This window comes from Scyliorhinus torazame, chromosome 6 (genome assembly GCF_047496885.1).
Source record: "Scyliorhinus torazame isolate Kashiwa2021f chromosome 6, sScyTor2.1, whole genome shotgun sequence".
Classification (NCBI taxonomy): Eukaryota; Metazoa; Chordata; class Chondrichthyes; order Carcharhiniformes; family Scyliorhinidae; genus Scyliorhinus; species Scyliorhinus torazame.
Genome location: NC_092712.1, coordinates 79,340,229 through 79,356,906, shown reverse-complemented (window position 1 = coordinate 79,356,906; position 16,678 = coordinate 79,340,229). Strand labels below are relative to the sequence as shown.

The following is a 16,678-nucleotide window of genomic DNA, read 5'->3' as shown; positions in this document are numbered from 1 at the left end:
GGGTGAGGACTGCAAGGACTCCTCCATCTTGAGGCATCCTCTGAAGAGCTATTCAATTTAATGAAAAAGACAATGGCCACAGCTGACAGGCCATCCTTGCAGAGGGGAAATCCCTCCACAGGATGTCCAGTGGCTGCTGTTGTGGCCCACTAATGGCTATGAGACCTGAGAGGAGGGGATTTAAACAAGGAGGTCTTGCGGGCCCCTAGACCAGTTCCTGGGAAGCTGTTTTTAGGGACCAGCCAATTTTGACCATCAATGGGAGGCTCATCCATAATAATAATCGCTTATTGTCACAAATAGGCTTCAATGAAGCTACTGTGAAAAGCTCCAAGTCGCCACATTCCGGCGCCTGTTCGGGGAGGCCGGTACGGGATTGAATGCGCACTGCTGGCCTTGTACTGCATTACAAGCCAGCTGTTTAGCCCACTGTGGCTAAACCAGCCACTGTCAGGAAGATCCCAATAGCATTCCCAATCTGGCCACAAATATCCAGTTAATCATGCAGGTTGACTAGCAGCTGCTGCGGGGCAGGTCGCCTCTGTCGTTGCTAACCCATCTCCAGTAAAACCACCTGGCGATGGGAACACCGTGGGCTGCTGACCCGAAGCATAATTCTCTGCAACTCTTCCTCCTCCTCCCAGCTTGAAGCTCTCCCAAATTGGTCCAGGAAACGTCCAGCAATAAAGCTGATGGAAAGAAAGTACAGCAGGTTAGGGCACAAGTTTGTAATTCTAGACTCATCACAGAGAATGTGCCCCTGGAGAACTGTAATTGCACCATCGGTACCTTTGGCACTGACCCACATCAGTGTACTGCAAGCTATTATTTTGGATCAAATGCATTTGATTTTCGCAAGTTAGTCCTTAACGCTCACCTGGCGTTTTAAAATGAGATCTCAATTGTCCCTTTTCATTTGAGTTTAAAATTGTTTTATCTAATGCCATATAAGGATAGTATTTACGCTATTTAATACTCTTAAATTTTGGCTGTTGCAGAAAACAATTTTGATCATTCCTGAAGCTCCTTACAGTGCAAAGACCAAGACAAATCCTATACTGCTGGCATCCTGCATAGGATACAGGATAAGGTTAATTTTGCCCATTTCACAACTGTTTGTTTGACATCTACATTTCTAGTTGTTTAGCACATTAATGAATGCCACATGGATGGATATGCATATATTCATTAAATAATACCATCTACATTGAATCAATTGATATTGTCTTTGGCGGATTGGATTGATACTGGAATATCTACTAGTATAGCCTATCCTCACAAATTTTGCACTACTTTGGCGCCACAGACTTTGGAGAATGCAGAATAATGAAGCAATAGATTAACTTGCTGGTACAGTCTTCATTTTTCAAATAATGTGCAACCTTCACACATCATTTCCACCCATTGTTTCCAGGAGACTCTGCAGAAGAGGACTGAGCCAGTGTGTTAAATGGTTAGATTTCACTTTAGCTTCAGGTCAAAAGGAACTGGTAAAATAATGAGATTTTGGGCATTGTTTGGTATAATAGAAAGGACTGTCTATTTATAATGCTACATTAATCTCATGTACATGCTCCTGTTCTGCGCAAATCATCTGCTGGGCTATGTTTCTATGGTGTGTGGAGGATGGGTATTATTTGAAGCCCCTAACAGATAACAATCTCTTTTGTTACCCTTAGTTAATAAGCTTAGCAAGAGATATATTATTGCAATACAGTAGTTTTTTATATATTTATGCCTTCTACCATACTTGCTATAGTATCAAAGTGTTGCCTTTAAAGAGCGATGATGCAGACCTTTGAATTAGGCTAGAATCTGGGGCATGAAGGAAGTGCCCAATATTATTTTTAGTCCATTGTGGAGTACTGCGTTGCTTCACTTGGGGCACAATCACAGTGGCCATGACCATATTTGCAAAGAATGATAACATCATATGATTTTGCTTGTCTGTCCTAACCGATGGTACTAATTTGAAGGAATTCATCAAGAAATTTATTTGGGGGTCTGAAGTTCAAATCACAGCAGTGGTTTCTAGGGGAAGAACTTTGTTTGCAAAGCGTCATTTTACATTCACCATTGCCAAACTCACGTTAGTCTTGGAGATACATGACTAAAAGAAAAAGGACATTAAGCAACTACTTGAAAAGGCATCTTTCAGGGGATCAGAGGTCCATTGGGTCCAAAAGCTGAACTTCTCAATTTATTGCCTGGACTTCTGATTATTTGGATCTGTAAGTCTGTTGGACTTGTCAGAATTTGTTTCAAGGCTACGTTGGCATCTTAACATGTCAATAGTTCTCAACTTGTTCATCGATTACTAGGGCTAGCACTACAGGCCATGGTCTGTATGGCCTGCACACCGTTCCTCAATATCAGTGAAGTATGTTAGAACTGGTGCTATGCAAACAAATCTTCCTCCCCATCCACTTGTTTCCACACTTCTACCCACCCAGTGATTTCCGTCACAGGGAGGTGACGCTCTTGCCTGAGTCAAAGAGTATGGGGATAGATAGGAAAGCAGAGTTGAGGCCACAGTCAGATCAGCCATGATCTTATAAATGATGGAGCAGAGCAGGCTGCAGGGACCAAGTGGTCTACTCCCACTCCTAGATTGTACATTCCAGTAGGTAATAGAAGTTTGTGCAACATTATGCACTATAGGGTGGCACAGTAGCACAGCGGTTAGTCCTATTGTTTCACAGCTCCAGTGTCCCAGGTTCGATTCTTGGCTTGGGTCATTGTCTGTGCGGAGTCTGCACATTCTCCCCGTGTCTACGTGGGTTTCCTTTTCCTCCCACAGTCCAAAGTTGTGCAGGTTAGGTGGATTGGCCATGCTAAATAGCCCTTAGTGAACAAAAGAGTTGCATGGCGTTGCTGGATTGCGGGGATGGGATGCGGGTGTGGGCTTGAGGAGGGTGCTCTTTACAAGGTTCGGTGCAGACTCGATGGCCCGTGGCCTCCTTCTGCACTGTAAATGCCTGATTCTATTCTGTGATATCAATAATTGTGACACTGCCAGCTATTTTGTTTTTATCCTTTTCTGAAGTTTAGTACCCCAATGATGATGCACTTTTTCTCCTTCAATCTTTTAATACAACGGCAAGGTTGCACAGTGGTTAGCACTGCCATGTCACAGCACCAGGGACCCAGGTTCTGACCTTGGGTGATTGTCTGTGCGGAGTCTGCATGTTCTCCCCATGTCTGTGTGGGTTTCCTCCGAGTGCTCCGGCTTCCTTCCACAGTCCAAAGATGTGCAGGTTAGGTGGATTGGTCATGCTAAATTGCCCCTTAGTGTCCAAAAGATTAGGTGGGGTTACAGGGATAGGGTGGTGAGTGGGCCTCGGTAGAGTGCTCTTTTGGAGGGTCGGTGCAGACTCGATGGGCCGAGTGGCCTCCTTCTGCACTATAGGGAGTTAATGATTTCCCACATTTGGTAGTGCTATAGGACAGCTTTTCTTCACAAATACTTTTATAAGATTTACTTTTAAAGTAGGAATTAAATTATTTATGTGGGCAAGTAAAGTAACTGTACCGTACAAATTAAAATTCAGTCTCTCATCTCTAGGTAAGAAAGAATATCAACATTTTGAGTGATGAGGGAAGTGCAAGAAATCACTAAAATTCTAATTATCGATTCTTAGAATTTAAAGCACAAAAGGAGCTTGGTGTTCAATTAGTGCAGACAACCATTACAACAACAACTTACATTTATATTGTTCCTTTAACAATGTCCTTTGGTGTTTCACAGGAAAGTAATTGGATAAACAAAATTACACTGTGCCAAAGGAGAAGTCATTAGGACAGAGATAGGTTTAAAGGAGTGCCTTAAAGGACAAGAGAGAGGGAGAAGTGTTCAAGGAGGTTTCACGAGGTTAGGATATAGACAAGTGAAGGCATGGTGGCCAATGCTATATTATAGGAAATGGGAAGTGCGAAGAATGCCAGAATTGGAGGAATATAGAGTTCTCAGAGGGCAATAGGGCTGGGTGAGATTGCACAGATGGGAGAGGGGGCAAGGCCAGCGAGGGGTTTGAGCATGAAGATGGTCATTTTTAATTTCAATCTATATGGCATTGTCAAGTCTGGAGGTCATAACAGGAATGAGAGAATTGGAGGAGTTGAAAGAGGTGGTGGCGGAGTAGAGCCGAGTGTCATCAGTGTGCCATTCAGGAGCAGAATGTTGATATAAAATAATCCACCCCGATCTCGCTGTGTCCCCCTTTTCTCCATCTCTTTATATTCATCTTCTCTTCCGTTTAAATGATATTGCATGAACCCTCAGTAGTAGCCACTTGAGGTTAACTATTCCATGCTCTGATAATTTCAGTGGGAAAAGATTTTTCTAAATTTTTATTTCAGAATTCCTAAATCATTGCCCCTCATTTACTGATCTATCAGTCAGTAATATGTTTCATCCTCTGGGATAATGCACTAAGTTTTAAAAAAAGGTACCCCAGTGACTGATGAGAGGAAACTGAGGTTAAAACTTTTTAATTGCCTATTTCATCTTTGTCATCAAGCACATTTCTCCACCCACCCACTTCCTGTCTGCGAACCAGCTTTCTATCCATCTCAAGAGACTATCCGTAATCCCATGACGTTTAACTTTACATATTAATCTGCTATGTGTGACCTTGTCAAAAATCTTCTGAAAGTCTAAATTAACCACATCCGCCGGTTCTCCCTGGTCAACTCTGCTAATTACATTTTTAAAGAATTCTAGTAGATTTGTTGAACATGATTTTCCCTTCGTAACTTCATGCTGACTTTGTCTGATTACACTACTGCTTGCTAAATGTTGTGCTATGAAATCTTTGATAATGGACTCCAGCAACTTCCCTATTACCGACGTTAGGCTCATTGCTCTATAGTTCCGTTTTCTCTCTGCCTCACTTTTTGGATCGGATCAGATTTGTTTATTGCCACGTGTACCAAGGTACAGTGAAAAGTATTTTTCTGCAAGCAGCTCAACAGATCATTAAGTACATGAAAAGAAAAGAAAATACATAATAGGGCAACACAAGGTACACAATGTAACTAGATAACACCAGCATCGGGTGAAGCATACAGCGGTGTAGTGTTAATCAGTCAGTCCATAAGAGAGTCGTTTAGGAGTCTGTTTGTGCGTGTTCTTAGACTTTTGTATCTGCTGCCCGATGGGAGAAGTTGGAAGAGTGAGTAGGCCGGGTGGGAGGGGTCTTTGATTATGCTGTCCACTTTCCCCATGCAGCGGGAGTTGTAGCTGGAGTCAATGGATGGGAGGCAGGTTCGTGTGATGGACTGGGCTGTGTTCACGACTCTCTGAAGTTTCTTGCGGTCTTGGGCCGAGCAGTTGTCATACCAAGCTGTGATGCAGCCAGATAGGATGCTTTCTGTAGTGCATCTGTAAAAGTTGGTAAGAGTTCATGTGGATATGCCGAATTTCCTTAGTTTCCTGAGGAAGTAGAGGCGCTGTTGTGCTTTCTTGGTGGTAGCGTCGACGTGGGTGGACCAGGACAGATTTTTGGCGATATGCACCCCTAGGAATTTGAAACTGCTAACCATCTCCACCTCGGCTCCGTTGATGCTGACAGGGGTGTGTCCAGGATTTTGCTTCCTGAAGTCAATGACCAGCTCTTTAGCTTTGCTGGCATTGAGGGATAGATTGTTGTCGCCGCACCACTCCACTAGGTAATCCCACTTTTGAATAGTGGGATTACAATCGCTACCTCCAATCTGTAGGAACCATTCCAGAGTCCAAAGAATTTTGGAAAATGATCACCAATGGATCTCCTATTTCTCGGGCCACTTCATTAAATACTCTGGGGTGTAGATTACCTCACCCTGGAGGTTTTTCCGCTTTCCATCCCGTTAATTTCCACAAAACAATTTCTTTACTCGTACTAAAGCTCCTCACTAAAACTTGTTTCCTGGAACTTCCAGTGCATTATTCATGTATTCCTTTGTGAAAACAGATGCAAAGTACAAATTTAGATCCTCAGCCATTTCTTTGTTCCCTGTGATGAATTTCCCCTTTTCTGACTGTAAGAGACCTACTTTAGTTTTTAATCAATCTATTTCTCTTTACACACCTATCAGTTTTTATGGTTCCTTCTAGTTTACTTTTAAATTGTATTTTCCCCTTCTTAATCAATCCCTGTGTCCGCCTTTTCTGAATTTTTTCACCGTTCCCAATCCTCGGGTCTATTGCGTTTTCTTGTTAATTTGTGTGCCTCATCTTTGAATCTAATAATATCTCTAATTTCTCTTGTAAGCTATGGTTTGGCCACATTTCCCTTTCTACTCGTGCACCAAATAGGAATAACCAACTTTTGGAGTTCACCTATTCATTCCTTGAATGCCTGCCATTGTCTGTCCGCTATCCTTCCTTTCAGTAATATTTCCCAGTCCATCATAGCCAGCTCATGCCTCAGACTATCATAGTTACCTTTATTGCAGTTCAGGACCCTGGTCTCCGAATCAACTACCTTACTATTCAACATGAATAGTGTTCTACAATATTATGAATAGGGTTCTACAATATTATGGTCACTCATCCCCCAAGGACTCAAGCATCTCTTATGGTGTTTTCCACTCAACCCAAAGGTGTCTCTCTTTTGTGAGGGCCATGAAGAATCCAGCACGAGTTTTAAGGATACAAAGTAATAACATTTATTTACAATAACATATATATATATATATATATATATATACAGCAGCAGCAACTTCCCTTGCTGCACACTCCTTCCTGCTGTTTCCTAAACTGGCCAGCTTTATTTATACTAGGAGTTTACTAATGGTTTCTCCGCCCCCCTCATTGGGGAAGCTCATACTCCCACAGGATTGTGGGATTGTCATTAGTCCCCAGCCAATGGTAAGTAGGCAGGTTATAACATTCCCCCCCCCCCCCCCCCCAAAGTCCAAGGAATCCACCGAAGACCCTAGCGAAGGAGGGCGTCAGACTCGTTTTGCCGCAGGCCGGACACCATTTGCATGCGGCGCTGGATCAGGTGGCGTGTAACGAGACGGAGACCGGCGCTTTCGTGATGAACGGCGCAACGGTTGTACATCCACTGCCCGTGGACCCGAGGATTCCCCTTCTGATGCATCCTGTGTCTCCATCTCGGAGTCAGAGTCTGCTGCCTCCGTCATGTCAGCGTCTCTATCTCCATTCGGTTATGTAACGACCTGCGCAGGCTTCGAGTGAGGCACCAGTGGAAGATTGTGAGGACTACCTTCGCTTGTCTCTGGTCTCTGCGACTGTAGAAATGAGCTCCGGGGGCAGGGAATCTTTTGAGGGGATAGTCTTCTGGACTGAACGTGGTCCACATGTTTGCGCTGGAGACGACCCTGGGCTTGAACCTGGTAAGATATAGGGCCCGTTTGGCAAAATATTACACCAGGAACGCACTGGCACCACCAGCAAAATTCCGAACGAACATTGGGTCACCGGGCGCAAACTGCCGAATCGGCCAATGCCGAGAAAATCCCTGTCCCTGCCGTTCTTGTGTGCGGTGTACTTTTGCGCTAATGTCCGGGAAAACCATACTAAGGCGGTTGCGAAGTCACCGGCCCATTAGGAGTTCTGCGGGAGCTACCCCAGTCACCGCATGGGGGGTGGTCCTATACGTAAACAAAAAGCGAGCCAGTCTCGTGTCCATTGATCCGGAAGACTGCTTCTTTAGGCCTCTTTTGAATGTCTGCACTGCGCGCTCTGCCAACCCATTTGAAGCCGGGTGGTAAGGGGCAGTGCGGATATGGCGTATGCCGTTCATCTTCGTGAACCTCGCAAACTCCTCACTTGTGAATGGAGTGCCGTTATCCGTGACCAGCACCTCGGGGAGGCCATGCGTACTAAATGACAAACGCATCTTTTCAGTTGTTGCGCAGGACGTTGTCACCTGCATCTTATGCACCTCTAGCCATTTAGACTGGGCGTCAATTAATAGAAGGAACATGGATCCTTGAAAAGGGCCTGCGATTTTGGTCACACCTGGATGCCCATTGTGCAAGTCTGTTAGTATCAGCTCCTGGCCTTTTTCCGGGACAAGAGGATGCCGTCTTCCACGCTGAATTCGGACAGCTTGGCGGAAAATGCCCGCAACTCGCCTGGGAGCTGTCTATGCTGCCCACCATACAGGACTATATGCCGAACCTTTGACAGGACTGGCTCCGCCTGGGTCCACTCACGGATCTGTGATGCCGTGATAGGCAAGGTGTCCATAAAATTTAGGGTTGCAACCACCTCACCGGTCGTGGGGGTCGACATGGGGCCGGTCGATAAAGGCAATCGGCTCAGTACGTCGGCATTTGCTATCTGCGTACCTGGTTTGTGCTCCAGAGAATACTTGTATGCAGCAAGCAACAAAGCCCAGCGCTGGATCCGTGCGGAAGCAATGGGCAGTATTGGCTTATCCGCCCCGAAAAGTCCCAGCAGAGGCTTATGATCAGTCACGATAGTGAAATGGCGGCCATACACTTACTGGTGGAAGCGTTTCACCGCAAAAACCACTGCCAGGCCCCCCTCCTCGATCTGCGCATACTTTTTCTCCGCTGCAGTCAATGTGCGGGAGGCAAAAGCTATCGGTCGCTCGGCCCCGTTCTTCATCTTGTGGGACAGGACGGCCCCAATACCATACGGGGATGCATCACATGTGACAAGCAAAGGCTTTCCAGGATCATAGTGGGTTTGTAACCCAGACGACGACAATTGTTGCTTTACCCGCCGGAAAGCGGTTTCTTGCGGCTGACCCCAAACCCAAGTGTGATTTTTCTTTAGCAGAAGGTGCAACGGGGCCAGAGTAGTTGCCAGATTGGGGAGGAATTTCCCGTAATAGTTTACGAGACCGAGAAAAGAACGAAGATGCAAAGTGTCAGTTGGGGCGGGGGCCTGTTGAACTGCACACACCTTCTCTGCGATGGGGTGCAAACCTCCGCGGTCTACCCGATAACCTAGGTAGACTACTTCCTTTGCCTGAAATACGCACTTTGTGCGACGTAAACGGACTCCAGCCTCCGAAAGGCGTCTAAGGACAGCCTCCAGATTTTCCAAATGTTCCTGCTCCGACGTCCCTGTAATCAAAACGTCACCTAAGTAGACAGCCACACGTGGTAAACCTCTCAAAATGCCCTCCATAACACGTTGAAAAATTGCGCAGGCAGAGGATACTCCAAAGGGCAACCGTGTATATTCATACAGGCCCCGGTGTGTATTAATCGTTACATATGGTCGGGAGGCAGGGTCCAGCTCCAACTGCAGGTAGGCATGACTCATATCTAATTTTGTGAACGAGAGTCCACCTGCAAGCTTCGCGTAGAGATCCTTTATGCGAGGCATTGGATATCGGTCGAGTCGGGAAGCCGTATTCACTACGTTTATAGTCGCCACACAAGTGAACTGTGGCATCATTACAGGTACAATTGGTGCTGCCCAGTCAGCGAAACGGACAGGCCTGATAATACCCAAACTCTCCAAACGAGTGAGCTCCCCTTCTACCTTCTCGAGCAAGGCGTAAGGCACCTGGCGCGCCCGGAAATAGCGCGGTGTGGCTCCTGGTTCGACTTGGATACGGGCTATGGCCCCTTTTATTTTCCCCAAACCAGGCTGGAATACATCTGGGTATCGTCCTAGCACCTCAGTCAACCCTTCAGAAACTGTTTGGAGGATGTGCTGCCATTGCAACCGCAAATGGCACAACCAGTCCCGACCCAACAGGCTGGGCCCATGGCCGCGCACCACGATAAGTGGGAAACGCCCCTCCTGGCACCCATAAACAACAGGGGTCATTGTAGTTCCTGCAATGTCCAGTGGTTCCCCCGTGTAGGTGGCCAACCTGGCCTGTGAGTCGGTTAATGTAAGGGTCTGTATACCCTGCTTGATGCAGTCGAATGTCCTCTGGGCGATCACGGAGACCGCTGCACCAGTGTCTAACTCCATCTCAAGTGGGTGGCCATTGACCCGTACTGTCACCTTAATGGGGGCCACACGGGGAGCTGCCACACAATGCAACTGCAGGCAGTCGTCCTCCGTCTCGACGTCCTCAGGAGTAGTCGCCGCAGGTTCATCCACATGGAAGGTACGGCCCCTGGGCTGGTCCCAGTTACGGCCCCTGGGGTGGTCCCAGTTTCGGTCGGAACGACGGCGCCTCTGGCGCCCCCAGGACCGCCGTCCGCGATGGGGTCGGCGCCTACAAGTCTGACACGGACATGGCTCCTCATCCATTGGTTCTGGAGAAGGCTCCCTTCGGGGAGGAATGTCCGACGGCCACTGGCGTCGGTCCGGGCGTTGCCTCGCCCAAGGTACCGCAGGAGTGCGGGGGGACTTTTCGGACGGAAGGGGTTGCGCCCTAAGGCATGCACTTCCATTCCCTGTAGCTCCTGCACTCCTCGTTCTGCGCTCTCTCGGGACAATACTATTTGAATGGCCTGTTGAAAAGTCAATGTTGGCTCAGTTAACAACTTTCTCTGGGTGGCCGCATTGTTAATACCGCAAACCAAACGGTCGCGTAACATTTCTGACAAGGTCTCACCATAGTCACAGTACTCTGCAATCCTGCGTAGCCTGGATAGAAAATCGGCAAGGGTTTCTCCAGGGGTCCTCTCAGCGGTATTAAACTGGTAACGCTGGACTATCGTGGACGGGGTTGGGTTAAAATGTTGCCCCACTATATTCACAAGTTCATCAAACGTTTTGGTGTCCGGCGCAGCTGGGTACGTAAGGCTACTAATCACCCCAAACGTATGCGGGCCGCAGGCGGTGAGCAATATGACCACCTGGCGTTGTTTTCGGTGATATTGTTTGCCCGGAAATAGTAACGCATCCGTTGTGTGTACTGGTTCCAGCTTTCCAGCGCAGCATCAAAAACATCCAAACGTCCGTACAGAGGCATGAGCCAATGGTAAGTAGGCAGGTTATAACACTCTCCCAACTCGATTGCCAACTAATCATTTCTCATTGCACAACACCCAATCCAAGATGGCCTGTTCCCTTGTTGGTTCCTCAACATACTGGTCCAGAAAACCATACCGTACACACTCCAGAAATTTCTCCTCTATTACACTGTGACTAATTTGAGTCACCCAATCTATATGCAGATTAAAGTCACCCACAATCACAGATGTTCCTATATCACATGCATCTCTGATTTCCTGTCTAATGCTATTCCCAACAATACCACTGCAGTTTGGTGGTCAGTACACCACCTCTATGAATGCTTCTTGCCCATTGATGTTTCTCAATTCGACCCAGACAAATTCCACATCACATCCTTCCTCAACGTTGTATCAGTATCTTTTAAAAAAAAAAAAAAAAAAAATTTCGAGTACCCAATTCATTTTTTCCAATTAAGTGCCAATTTAGCATGGCCAATCCACCTACCCTGCATATCTTTTGGGTTGTGGGGGCGAAACCCACACAAACACGGGAAGAATGTGCAGACTCCACATGGACAGTGACCCAGGGTCTGGATCGAACCTGGGACCTCGGCGCTGTGAGGCAGCAATGCTAACCACTGCGCCACCATGCTGCCCATCAAAATCTTCTTTAATCAACAATGCAACTCTACCACTTTTTCCTTTCCATCTGCCCCTCCTAAAAACTGAATAGCACTCGATATTTAGTTCCCATCCTTGGTCGCCTTGGAGCCATGTCTCCGTAATCCCAACTATATCATATCCCTTTCAATCTATCTGAGCAGCTAATTGATCCATTTTATTTTGAATGTCCCGCAATTCAGATACAAAATCTAGTCCTTTAATGTTCCTTGTCCCCGCCTTCGATAGGGTAGAGTGGGGGTACCTGTGGGAGGTGCTGAAGAGGTTTGGGGGGAGGGGTTTGTCAGGTGGGTTAGGCTGTTGTATGAGGTTCCGATGGCGAGTGTGGCCACAAATAGGAGGAGGTCCGAGTACTTTCGGTTGCACCGAGGGACGAGACAGGGGTATCCCCTGTCCCCCCTGCTCTTCGCACTGGCGATTGAACCCCTGGCTATGGCACTGAGAGAGTCGAGGAACTGGAGGGGGTTGGTGCGGGGTGGGGAGGAGCATAGGGTGTCGCTTTATGCGGACGACCTGCTGCTGTATGTGGCAGACCCGGTGGGAGGAATGCCAGAGGTAATGAGGATCCTTGGGGAATTCGGGGACTTTTCGGGGTACAAGCTCAATATGGGGAAGAGCGAACTGTTCGTAGTTCAGCTAGGGGACCAGGAGAGGGGGATTGGTGAGCTCCCACTAAAAAGGGTGGAGAGGAGCTTCAGATATTTGGGGGTCCAGGTGGCCAGGAGCTGGGGGGCCCTGCATAGGCTTAACTTTACAAGGCTGGAGGAGCAAATGGAGGAGTTCAAGAGGTGGGACGCGTTGCCGCTGTCCCTGGCGGGTAGGGTGCAGTCAATCAAAATGACGGTGCTCCCAAGGGTTTTGTTCCTGTTCCAGTGCCTCCCCGTGTTGATCCCGAAGGCTTTTTTCAGGCAGGTTAACAATCGTATAATGGGGTTTGTGTGGGCGCGAGGGACTCCGAGGGTGAGAAGGGTGTTCCTGGAGCAGAGTAGAGATAGGGGGGGCTGGCGCTGCCCAACCTCTGTGGGTACTACTGGGCCGGCAATGCGACAATGGTGCGCAAGTGGGTGATGGAGGGGGAGGGGGCTGCATGGAAGAGGCTGGAGACGGCGTCCTGTGTGGGTACAAGTCTGTGGGCGCTGGCAACGGCGCCGCTGCTGCTCCCTCCAAGGAGGTATACCACGAGCCCGGTGGTGGTGGTGGCCCTCAAAATTTGGGGGCAGTGGAGGCGGCATAGGGGGGAAGTTAGGGCCTTGGCGTGGACCCCATTATGGGGGAACCACCGGTTCGCCCCAGGAAGAACAGGTGGAGGATTTTCGGGGTGGCACAGGGCAGGGATACGTAAGTTGGGGGACCTGTTTGTGGACGGGAAGTTCGTGAGCTGGAGGAGAAGTACGGACTCCCCCCAGGGAACACTTGCAGGTAAGGGCGTTTGCCAGAAGGCAGGTGGTGGAATTCCCACGGCTACTGCCACACACAGTACAGGACAGGGTGCTCTCGGCTGGGGCGGGGGGTAGTGGGGAAGATCTCAGAAACTTACCAGGTGATGCAGGAGGAGGAGGAGGCCTCGGTGATGGGGTTGAAAGGTAAGTGGGAGGAGGAGTTGGGAGAGGAGATAGAAGAGGGGACGTCGGCAGATGCCCTAGGGAGGGTGAACTCTTCCTCTTCATGCGCGAGGCTCAGCCTCATACAGTTTAAGGTGCTGCACAGGGCCCACATGACCGGGACAAGGATGAGCAGGTTCTTTGGGGGTGAGGACAGGTGTGTTAGGTGCTCAGGGAGCCCAGCAAATCACACCCATATGTTCTGGGCATGCCCAGCGCTGGAGGAATTTTGGAAGGGCGTAGCGAGGACGGTGTCGAGGGTGGTAGGATCCAGGGTCAAACCGGGCTGGGGGCTCGCAATATTTGGGGTGGCAGATGAGCCGGGAGTGCAGGAGGCGAAAGAGGCCGGAATTCTGGCCTTTGCGTCCATGGTAGCCCGGCGAAGGATTCTCCTTCAGTGGAAAGATACGAGGCCCCCAAGCGTGAAATCCTGGATCAGCGATATGGCAGGGTTCATTAAATTGGAGAGGGTGAAATACGCCTTGAGAGGGTCGGTACAAGGGTTCTTTAGGCGGTGGCAACCGTTCTTAGACTTTCTGGCAGAACGATAGACATTGGTCAATGGCAGCAGCAGCTCGGGGGGTGGGGGGGGTTTACTTTATTTTTGTTTATGTTATTTACACTGGAGGGGTCTGAGAGGGTGTATACACCTGTTGTCTTAAGTCGGGGTGTTAATGTTAATTTATTATTTAGGTACGGGGGGGGAGGGGTTTGGGGGGTTGCTTTTTTTAGATTGTATTTTGTACTTAACCCTGTTGGGTTCTTTTTTCTTTCTCATTTTGTTATTGATATTTTATGAAAACCTTGAATAAAAATTTTTTTTTTTTTTTTTTTTTTAAATGTTCCTTGTCCCATCCCTACTATTTTTTACAGTGTCATTATCTGATGCAAGCCCTTAATTTCTCTGCCTATCACTTTTCTTATTCTCCTTTCTGTCCTTTTCTCTTGTTCTTGATTCCCCCTGCTCTGAATCCTTCGGTTCCATTGAGGTAGAATGGGGTATGGCTAGGTGTACATTTGGTCAGGGTAATGGTAATGGAGTCCCCAAGTGGATAAGGCCACTACAGAATTCTGGATGAGCTGTAGTTCTTACATGGCTGAAGTGAGGAGGTCAGCTGGGAGAACTTTTTAAAAAAAGAAAAAAAAAAATGTTTAAACTCGATAAGGTTTGTGAGGCATGACCTACCCTTCACAAAGCCATGCTGACTATCCCTGATCATATTATTCCTATCTAGATGATTATAAATCTTGTCTCTTATAATCCCCACGGTAGGCTATTGCAGAAAATACGGAGGCTGGGGATTGAGGGTGATTTAGAGATGTGGATCAGAAATTGGCTAGCTGAAAGAAGACAGAGGGTGGTGGTTGATGGGAAATGTTCAGAATGGAGTTCAGTCACAAGTGGAGTACCACAAGGATCTGTTCTGGGGCCGTTGCTGTTTGTCATTTTTATCAATGACCTAGAGGAAGGCGCAGAAGGGTGGGTGAGTAAATTTGCAGACGATACTAAAGTCGGTGGTGTTGTCGATAGTGTGGAAGGATGTAGCAGGTTACAGAGGGATATAGATAAGCTGCAGAGCTGAGCTGAGAGGTGGCAAATGGAGTTTAATGTAGAGAAGTGTGAGGTGATTCACTTTGGAAGGAATAACAGGAATGCGGAATATTTGGCTAATGGTAAAGTTCTTGAAAGTGTGGATGAGCAGAGGGATCTAGGTGTCCATGTACATAGATCCCTGAAAGTTGCCACCCAGGTTGATAGGGTTGTGAAGAAGGCCTATGGAGTGTTGGCCTTTATTGGTAGAGGGATTGAGTTCCGGAGTCAGGAGGTCATGTTGCAGCTGTACAGAACTCTGGTACGGCCGCATTTGGAGTATTGCGTACAGTTCTGGTCACTGCATTATAGGAAGGACGTGGAGGCTTTGGAGCGGGTGCAGAGGAGATTTACCAGGATGTTGCCTGGTATGGAGGGAAAATCTTATGAGGAAAGGCTGATGGACTTGAGGTTGTTTTCGTTGGAGAGAAGAAGGTTAAGAGGAGACTTAATAGAGGCATACAAAATGATCAGGGGGTTGGATAGGGTGGACAGTGAGAGCCTTCTCCCGCGGATGGAAATGGCTGGCACGAGGCGACATAGCTTTAAACTGAGGGGTAATAGATATAGGACAGAGGTCAGAGGTAGGTTCTTTACGCAAAGAGTAGTGAGGCCGTGGAATGCCCTACCTGCTACAGTAGTGAACTCGCCAACATTGAGGGCATTTAAAAGTTTATTGGATAAACATATGGATGATAATGGCATAGTGTAGGTTAGATGGCTTTTGTTTCGGTGCAACATCGTGGGCCGAAGGACCTGTACTGCGCTGTATTGTTCTATGTTCTAAACGCTTAGCCTGGAGGACATAACATGAAACCTTTCTTTTGGACAGTTACAGAATGTGGTGATGTAGTTGTAGGAACTTGGAAATATTTAACTCGAACTTCCATGTGTATTCTAAGTGTCAGCATCTTTTACACTGTTTCCCCACTCAACCCAACAATGTCTCTTTGATGTTGAATGAGAAGGAATATAATGTTCTCGCAATGGCAAGGTACAGACTTTACAAACCACTAAAGTTGTCAGTGATGATCAGTGGGGACTCTGCAAGGCCAAGAGTTAGCAATCCTTATTTGGTGATGATTAGCCATTCGAGAGTTATTGAAGTTTTTTGAAGTATTGAAGGTAAAAGAGCATTTGTCAGCCTTGAACATTCTTAATGCCATCATCCACGGGGAAAGGAAAACAGCCATTTAAAATAAGAATAGAGCTAGGTGTAATTTCCTGAGGCACCATTATGAAGATTTTGCAGTCACTGGCACTCCCTTTTACCCAAGTCAAGATTCTGCATTCGATCTGCACTTAAAAGACTTGAGCACATAATAATCTAGGTTGGCACTTCAGTGCTGCACTGAGGGAATGCTTCACTGTCAGAAGTCACCTTTAGAGTCATAGTTGTCTACATCACAGAACCCTTTGACTCATCGTGTCTGTGCCGGTCAAAAACAGCCACCTTTATACAACATATTTTGCATCCTCAGGAGGATATAAAAGATGCAATAACAGAGAAGACAAGAGGAGTTCTGCCAGTGCCCTAGACAACATTTATCCCTCAGTCAACACTTATGAAAACAAATAATTTAAAAAAAATTATTCCACGGATATTAGCTGGACCTTGTGCGCAAATTGACAGGCGCATTTCCCAAATTACCACAGTGAGAACAATTCCGAATTGGTTGCAAAGCATGTTAGAACTTTCTAAGTTTGTTCAACGTACTACTTAAATTCAAGTTTGTTCTTTCTAGCTACACATTTCCTTCTTTTCAAGGAGTTGAACCTATTCAGTAGCTCACAGGAAGGCTAATTTCTCATAGCTACTGTACTGGAGGCTGCATAAATATTTCGGACTACACTTGTAGCTTTAAGGGAAATGTGTGGGACATGAAATTCATAACACCACAATTCAATTGATTTTGCTTTGATTGTTTACTCGGTCAGTGTTATTAAAAAGTTG

General features: G+C 47.2%; 1 protein-coding gene across 14 annotated transcripts in view; it reads left to right on the top strand.

Moving 5' to 3' along the window:
• Nucleotides 1-16,678, top strand: part of svila (supervillin a) — a 433,091-nt gene that overhangs the window by 213,675 nt on the left and 202,738 nt on the right. Inside the window, exon 5 of one of the 14 annotated variants that reach the window (XM_072508366.1) lies at nt 999-1,090. The exons of the other annotated variants lie outside the window; for them this stretch is intronic. The gene's annotated coding sequence lies outside the window, so the exon portion shown is untranslated. The remainder of the gene's footprint in view (nt 1-998; nt 1,091-16,678) is intronic. 14 annotated transcript variants of the gene reach the window in all.